The following is an 8,742-nucleotide window of genomic DNA, read 5'->3' as shown; positions in this document are numbered from 1 at the left end:
TCTGGCTCCTTGCCTGCAATGCCTTCTGGGACTTGTATTTCAGACTGAAGCTGCCTTAATCCAACTATCCTGGAGGTGACTTTATCACAAAGGGGATGTACTACTAATAGGTGATTTTAATATGCCAGATATTGATTGGGGTGTATCCACTGCAGGATTGTCTAGAAGTAGGGAGGTTCTGGATTCTCTACAGGGAGAACTGTTCCCATGTGGGGTGGGGCCATATTGGACTTAGTGCTTATGAATGGGGAGAGTGTTTGAAGTTACAGTGGGTGATCATTCAGCATCTAGTAATCACCAGATGCTGTGGTTCAATATTCAGACACACATGCAGAGGGTTTATTCAAAAGTGAAGGTTCTAGACCTCAAAATAGCTAGCATTGTCAACATGGGGGAATACCTAAAGGAGTTCACCATCTAGGAGAAGTAGAAAAGCAGTGGACAAAACTGAAAGGAACAATTTCATGTATTTATTTTACAACTTCTGCCCCCGCCTAATAATCAAAGTGGCTTGCAATAGTAAGATCAACAAACCTATTTATTAGGAAAGTAAATGAAAGCAAGAAAAAATATGGGTAGAAAAAAACGGGGTTGCAGCAGGTTGCAGGATATTGTCTTTTTACGCTTGCCTACTCTTTTGGGCAAATTGTAATTTCTATTTCATCTGTCTTCTGTTAATTTGTAAATAGCATTATGTAGATTGTAAGCTACCCAGAAGGCTAGTAAACTTGGAAAAGGAAGCCGCTTTCGTTCTCAAAAGTAGCAGCTCAAAAAGTAAGGAAAAAGAGGTTACCCTTCATAAGCTACATGAGATTGCAGAAAGAGGAAGACAGGTGATAATATCTGGAAAAGCTAAGCGAAGCTGGTAGAGTAGTCAGGAAAGCAAATGGAAGTAAAAATACCCAATAAGGTCATATGGGAGGATAGGACATTTTTTAGATATATTAGTGACAGGAGGGAAGTGTTCAAGAGTGAAGGGGAGGAATATGCACAAGCTGACAAGGATAAAGCAGAATTTTCTTAACAAATATTTCTGTTCTATGTTCATAGATGGAGAGCCAGGAGTAGGATCACAGAAGGCAAGTGCCAATAGAAATTGAGGTGTGGTACACTTTACTGATTTTCAGAGGAGCTTGCTAACGCAAGGGTAGACAAGGTGACGGGGTTTGATGGAATGCGTCTGAGGGTGCTGAGAGAATTTCTTCTGGCTCCGCTGTCTACATATTTCAATGCTTCTTTGGAGCCTGGAGAAGGGCAGATGTGGTTCCTCTCCACAGGAGCAGCGGTAAGGAGGTTGGGAACTACAGGTCACTTAGATTGACCTTAGTTAAATCATGGAAACACTTTCAAAATGGAGAATAGTGAGATTGCAGGACTCAAGGCAGAATGGATTTACTAGAGCAGTGATTTTCAACCTTTTTCATCTTGTGGCACACTTAAGGCACAAACATTGTCAAGGCATACCATCAGTTTTTTAAGGGTATATATATTTTATCATTTAACAAACGAGTATTAAGATTGTGTATAAAGTTGAATAACTAAAATTTTAACATTGTGTTTTCTTTATAACCACAAATAAAATCAGTGGGAAATCTGTGCTTGCTGATGTTTTATTCCAGCCCCCCCTCCCTGCAACCACACTCTATCCACCATTTTTTTCAGGCCCCTCAGCACACATACACACACACACCCCATCTTTTTCCAGCCCCTGTCCCTGCACACATACACAGTGCATCTTTTTTCTAGCCCCCTCCCTACATCTAGACTCCATTCACCTTTATATCTAGCCCCCTCCACGTTTTTTCTAGCCCCTCTCCCTGCATACACACCATCTATTTTTCTCCTGCCTCGCTTCCTGCACCCATACCTCATCTACCTTTTTTCCCAGCCCCTCTCTCTGCATACATACCATCCATCTTTTTTCCAGCCCCTCTTCCTGCACCTACACTCCACCTATTTTCCAGTCCCTCTCCCTGTACTCACATTCTAGCCCCTTCCATGCACCACATTGTACCTTTTTTCCAGTTCCTCTTCCTGCACCCATATTCCATCTACCTTTTTTGCAGGCCTCCCACCACACACCATCCATCTTTTTTCCAGCCCTCTCGATGCACACAAACCCCATCCATATTTTTCCAGCCCTCCTCTTTGCATCTACACTCCATCCACCTTTTTTTTTCCCAGACCCTCTCCCTACACACACACACACACACACACACACACACACACACACACACACACACACACACACACACACACAGCCCTCCTCTCTGCATCCACACACCATCCATCTTTTTTTAGCCCCCCTCCTTGCACCTACACTCCAGCCCCCTCTCTGTCCTCATTTGAGACTCAAACATCAAACAAACACCACTTTGGTGGCAAAACACAGTTAATTTCTACTGTGCAAGTCCTCTGAGTCCCCACTTCAGTAATTCAGTGCCGCCTGGGCTAATGCAGCAAGGCTCACACTGACACATGTATGGGCCAGCTGCACGTGGAGGTTGCCACACACATGCACCAGTAGATCAGGTGACCTCTGACACTGCTGGCCAGTGTGTGTGTCAGTGTGAGCCGTGCTGCCTCAGCCTGGACAGAGAGCAAGTGCGGCTGCACTGAATTATTGGAGGGAGGAAAAGGTGGTACTTGGATGTCTTGGAGGACCCTGGGTATGTGAGTGGTCAGTGAGAGACATGTACACTCCCATAGGAGGTAGAGCAGGAAGTGCTGCACTACCCAGGCCAATTCATCATTGAGAGCCGGCTGTAGCTTTTTGCCAATGCACACAGCTGCAGAGCCAGGGAAGGGCAGGCCAGAGGAGACCCCTGCCAGATCCCCTCTCGACTGCAGTACACCCGGGGAGCCACCGCAGTACACTGGTTGAAAAATGCTATACTAGAGGTAGGTGTTGTCAAGCAAATATGATGAATTTCTTTGACTGGGTGACTAAACAGTCTAGGGCAGGGGTTCTCCAACCCAGTCCTTGGGACACATCAGGCCAATCTGGTTTTTGAAATATCCACAGTGAATATTAGGGCTGCATTTCGATTAAAAATAATTTTTTCACACCGCAGCGCCTTGGGACTCTGGGCAAATCATTTAACCCTCCATTGCCCAGAGTCACAAGGAGCTGCAGAGGGGAAAAAACCCACACCTTTAATCACACAATTAAGTGCAATATTGTAATCAAAATGCAGCCCTAAATAAATTAAAGAATAAAAAGTAATGAAAAGGTAAGAAATACAACCTACTTCAGAAATGCAGGCCTATTGAATATGTCTCAGATAGATCTGTATACAATAGAGGCGGTGCATGCAAATTTCTCATGCATATTCATTGTGGGTATCCTGAAAATCTGACTAGTTAGGTATGTCCTGAGGACTGGGTTGAGATCCCCTGGTCTAGGCAGAGCAATAGATGTAGTGTATTTAGATTTTAGCAAAGCCTATGACACAGTCCCACATAGGCAGCTCCTAAATGGACAGAGTGCCTTTGGAATGGGCCCTTAAACTGCCTGGGTTTAAAATTGATTAACTAGAAGATGAGAGGGTAGTGGTAAATGGAGTTCACTCCACAGGCAGGAGTGGAGGAGTAGCCTAATGGTTAGTGCAGCGGACTGAGGACCTAGGGAACTGGGTTCAGTCCCTACTGTAGCTTCTTGTGACTGCGGGCAAGTCACTTAACCCAAAAAATATAAATCTATACCACCCCACTAGAAATTAGTGTTAATGCTCAAGGTCCAAGCAAGCTTGACTGAGTCAATAGAGGAAAAAGCCTCAGAGGTATACAGGAAAACTCTATCATGCTTCCCAATTCAGTCATGGGCAAAAAAACCCTCTGTGACTGGTCTATAATATCATGTGCACTACAGCAGAATATAATCTACCCCAAAATGTCCAAAATAGGTTGAAAAAACTTTAGAACTTATCTGCATTTATTTTGGACATTTTGACATTTTTGGGTGGATTATATAGAGGTTTTGAAAACAAAACCTATTTATTTATTCTGCAAAAGTAAGTAGATTAATTGTTTTTCTTTAAATGTTAGAGGTTTGATGACTGTATTTCCTGGAAATGTCCAGCTTCTTCTGTAATGTGATCTGCTTTGAACCACAAGGTATGTTTTGGAATATAAGCTATATTGTTAATGTTCAACACCTTTTCCGTGAAGAAGTATCTCATCAGATTACTTCTTCTTTCACCTTCATCTTATGCCCACTCATTTCACACCTTCCTTTCCATTGAAAGACTTGTCTTCTGTGCATTTATGCCATATAAGTGTTTAAACATCTCTTAGGTGCATAGGGAGAGGAATGGCAAGTGGGACGAAGGTGATAGAGCTTCTGAATGTCTCTGGTGAGGCCCCTTTTAGAGTACTGTATACAATTCTGGAGGTGAGCCTTCAAAAAAAATATAAAAAGGATGGAGTTGGGCCAGAGCATAGGAGCCAACTTTTTTAAATTATTGGGGGTGCTAAATCCAATGGAAATAACCCCTCCCTGGACACATACAAGGAATTTTCTCAATATTGGGGGTGCTCAAGCACTCACAGCACCCACATAGTCGGCTCCAGTGGTCCAGAGGGTAGCTACTAAAATGGTTAGTAGTGTTTGTCATAAACTCCTAAAATCTATAAATGGTGCTTCAAATTGTGCAGGCAAATTTTGGGTGTGAGCCCAATTTAATTGAATAACAAGCCAATTAGCTATTGCTGCTAATTGGCTTCCATTAGAAATTACACATGTAAATTTAGGTGCCGAGATCCTTGCGTAAAATTTACATGCAGGTCTAAAAAGGGGGCGTTGTCATGGGAGGGTTATGGACGGATTCACGCATATAGTTTTAGAACAAAAGGGATCTGCACCTAAATTAGGGTTGGAGATTTATACCAGGATTTTGTTGATATAAATGGTCCTGTGTAAAAGCAGTTGCAGGTCCCGGCACTAAACACAATTCTATAAACCATGTCTTAACTTTCAGCGCCAATTTTCTTTTTTTTTAGGTGCAATTTATAGAATTTACTCCAAACCACATAAGGATAGACTTAAAGACCTCAATATGTACTTTGGAAGAAAGGGGGAAGAGAGGAGTTCAAAGTTAATTAATGTGTTGTGGTAGCCATGTTAGTAATAAATAGAAATAAAAACAGAGAAAAGAAAATAAGATTATACCTTTTTTAATGGACTAACCATACATTTTTTGATTAGCTTTCAAAGGTAACCCTTCTTCTTCAGATCAGAAATAAGCAAATGTTGATAAATAACAGTATATGAAACATCAAAGCATTCCAACAACAGTTTCACAGGAAGAGGGTGGGGTGGGTAAGGTGAGAAACATGGGAGCTGGGTGGATGAGAGACAGGGAGAGATACATGGTAATAAGAGGGTGACATAGCAGTAGAATTTTATGGTTTATAATGAGCTAGAAAACCCAGATCTTTAAATCCCGTCTGCTGGGTGTCAAAATATTTAATCATTTTGACTTCAAAGGTTTTACGTTCCTGACTTATCTTAAAGTTTCCTTTTAGTATTCTTACCATAAAAATCATTGATGCAGTGTTCTGGTTTTGTAAAGTGCTGTCCCAGAGAGGTGACATCCTGGTTGGCATTAGCATTTTTCATATGATGTCTGTGTAGATTAAATCTCTTTAGCTTCTGGCTTGCTTCTCCAATATAGCACCCTTCTTCACACTTTTTACGTTGAATGATATATACCACATTTGAAGATGAGCATGTGAAGGATTCCTTTATGCTGAATATATTTCCTTTGGGAATGACTGTGGGATCCTCTGAAATGTGTTGGCACAGTTTGCAGCCTGATAGATTGCAAGGATATGTGCCAATCTCTTCTTTTTGATTTTCTATCAGGAGCTTGCTTTTCACTAGTTTGTGTTTTAAGTTGGGTGGCTGTCGGAAGGACAGCACTGGTGGGGATGGGAATATGTCTTTCAGTAGTTCTTCCACCTAGAGTAGTGGCTGTAAATCTTTAATGATTTTTCTCAATTTTTCTAGCTCTGGGTTGTATGTCGCTACAAGGGGGGTTCTTTCTGTCTTTCATTTCCTTGTACTGTAATAGGTTTTCCCTGGGTGGTTTAAGGGAGGAGGCAACATTCTTTGAGATTATTTTGGGGTTGTAGCTTTTTTGTTTGAAGGATTCAGTCAGGATTTTCAGGTGTTTATCTCTGTATCTTGGGCCAGAGCAGATATGATGGTATCTTGTGGCTTGGCTGTGTATAATGGATTTTTTTTGTACGTGAAGGGTGGAATATCAGCAATGGTTATATACAGTATAGATGTTTGGATATAACCATTGCTGATGGAAACTGTGGTGTCAAAAAAATTGACTTTTTCTGGGGAGTAGTCAGTTTTGTTCTTTTTAGTTCAATAAATTTTATTGAAATTTTCAAATGATTGCAGATATATATAGCAAACATAATAGGATGGTATGTATTGAAAGAACTGTGAAATTGTTTTAAAGTTTCTTCCTCCTCAGTCCAAATCATGAAAATACCAGTAGCATTTTCAGAGTTTAGTCTGATATATATTTAAAAATGTCTCTTCCAGTTCTGCCATGAAAAAAGGTTATCATTTTGGTGCCCATCGCAGTGCCCATGATTTGCAGATGGATATCATTGTTAAAGCAGAAATAATTATGAGTAAGAATAAATTTGATTAATTTTGTAATAGTTTCTGAGTATTGGTGGTCCAGGGTGAATGTTTTTAGGAGTTTAACACACACAGCTATGTCATCTGCATGGGGAATGTTGCTGTATAGTGTGATTCTACATCCATTGTGACCAGAAGAGTATCCAGTGGTAGCTGCTTTTATTTGAAATACTGCTCAATTGGTAAGACCACCTGGGCAGTTTACAAAGAATCTAAAAAGACAGGAAAGAACACCTGCATTAAATAAGATAGAGGAGATTTTAAAACATAGATGTATTTAAAATCATGAGATATGACAGAAACATTTAAGAGCATAAGAATAGCTATACTGGGTCGGACCAATGGTGCATCTAGCCCAGTATCCTCCTTCCAGCAATGGCCAATCCAGGTCACAAGTACCTGACAGAATCCCAAACAGTGGCAACATTCCATGCTACCAATCCTGAGGCAAGCAGTGACTTCCCTATTTCTGTCTCAATAGCAGACTATGGACTTTTCCTCCAGGAACTTGGCCAGGCCTTTTTTAAACCCAGATACGCTAACTGCTGTTATCACATTCTCTGGCAATGAGTTCCAGAGATCAGCTATTCATTGAGTGAATTTTTTTTCCTCCTGTTTGTTTTGAAAGTATTTCCATGTAATTTCATTGAGTGCCTCTTAGTCTTTGTACTTTTTGAATGAGTGAAAAATCAATTTCCTTTTACCCATCCTACACATTCAAGATTTTGTAGACCTCAATCATAACCTCCCTCTGCTGTCTCTTTTCCAAGCTGAAGAGCCCTAACCTCTTTAGCCTTTCCTCATATGAGAGAAGTTCCATCCCCTTTATCATTTTGGTCGCTCTTCTTTGAACCTTTTGTATTCTAAGTACATAAGTAATGCCACACTGGGAAAAGACCAAGGGTCCATCAAGCCCAGCATCCTGTCTACGACAGCGGCCAATCCAGGCCAAGGGCACCTGGCAAGCTTCCCAAACGTACAAACACTCTACACATGTTATTCCTGGAATTCTAATTTTCTAAAGTGATACACATCTATAACAAAGTGCAAAGAATGAAAATCCAAAACAAAAGTAACATACAACTTCTTAAAGAAAATTCTTCTAGCCCACTTCAAGGGAGAACAGTGTTACAAAGTGAAAAGGACATTTTTAAAAAATGGAAAACAATTAGAATAAAACAATTCTAATACTTACAGTTTAGTTTCAACTAAAATACTCTCAAACCTTCAAAAACAATCATTTCTCATGACCCTTAAAGAACTGGATCCCAAAATATATAATCCTCACTTTGAAAACCAAGCAAACATTTACAAGGAAATTCAAGACCAATTAAAAGCAACACTCAAGGTGAGGTTGCACCATGGAATGATAATTCCTACCATTCTGTTTGCTTTTTTGGCTGCCGCCACACACTGAGCAGAAGATTTCAGTGTATTGTCTACAATGACACCTAGATCTTTTTTCTTGAGTACTAAATCCTAAGGTGGACCCTAGCATCAGGTAACTATGATTCGGATTATTTTTCCCAATGTGCATCACTTTGCATTTATCCACATTCAATGTCATCTGCCATTTGGATGCTCAGTCTTCCCAGTTTCCTAAAGTCTTCCTGCAATTTTTCACAATCCGCATGTGTTTTGACAACTTTGAATAGTTTTGTGTCATCTGCAAATTTAATCACCTTGCTCGTCGTTCTGTTTTCCAGATCATTTATAAATACGTTAAACTAGCTGTCCCCACTGGCAATGCTCAGCGATAGGTTAGTACTTTGAAAGCAAGGTTTATTTGTGTGTAATAACACATAGTATAAGTATGTATTTTTAACTCGTTTATGATGGTTGTTACGTTTTATTGTCTTTAATGCAAGAAATGAAACATAAAGAATAGGTATAGATATATGTATGTAGATATATTTTCATTTGTACAAACAGAACACACACACACTCTTCGTTTATCCTGCCTTTTTCGCTAATCTGCAAGCCGTATTGCATTTTCCATTGTAGTTTCAACCGTCTTGGATAGAAAACAAACTATTTAGTATCTGGATGCATGACTGGCCCAAAAACTATGGTCTGCT

This window comes from Microcaecilia unicolor, chromosome 10 (genome assembly GCF_901765095.1).
Source record: "Microcaecilia unicolor chromosome 10, aMicUni1.1, whole genome shotgun sequence".
In the NCBI taxonomy this organism is placed as follows: domain Eukaryota; kingdom Metazoa; phylum Chordata; class Amphibia; order Gymnophiona; family Siphonopidae; genus Microcaecilia; species Microcaecilia unicolor.
This window is presented reverse-complemented; position numbering follows the sequence as displayed.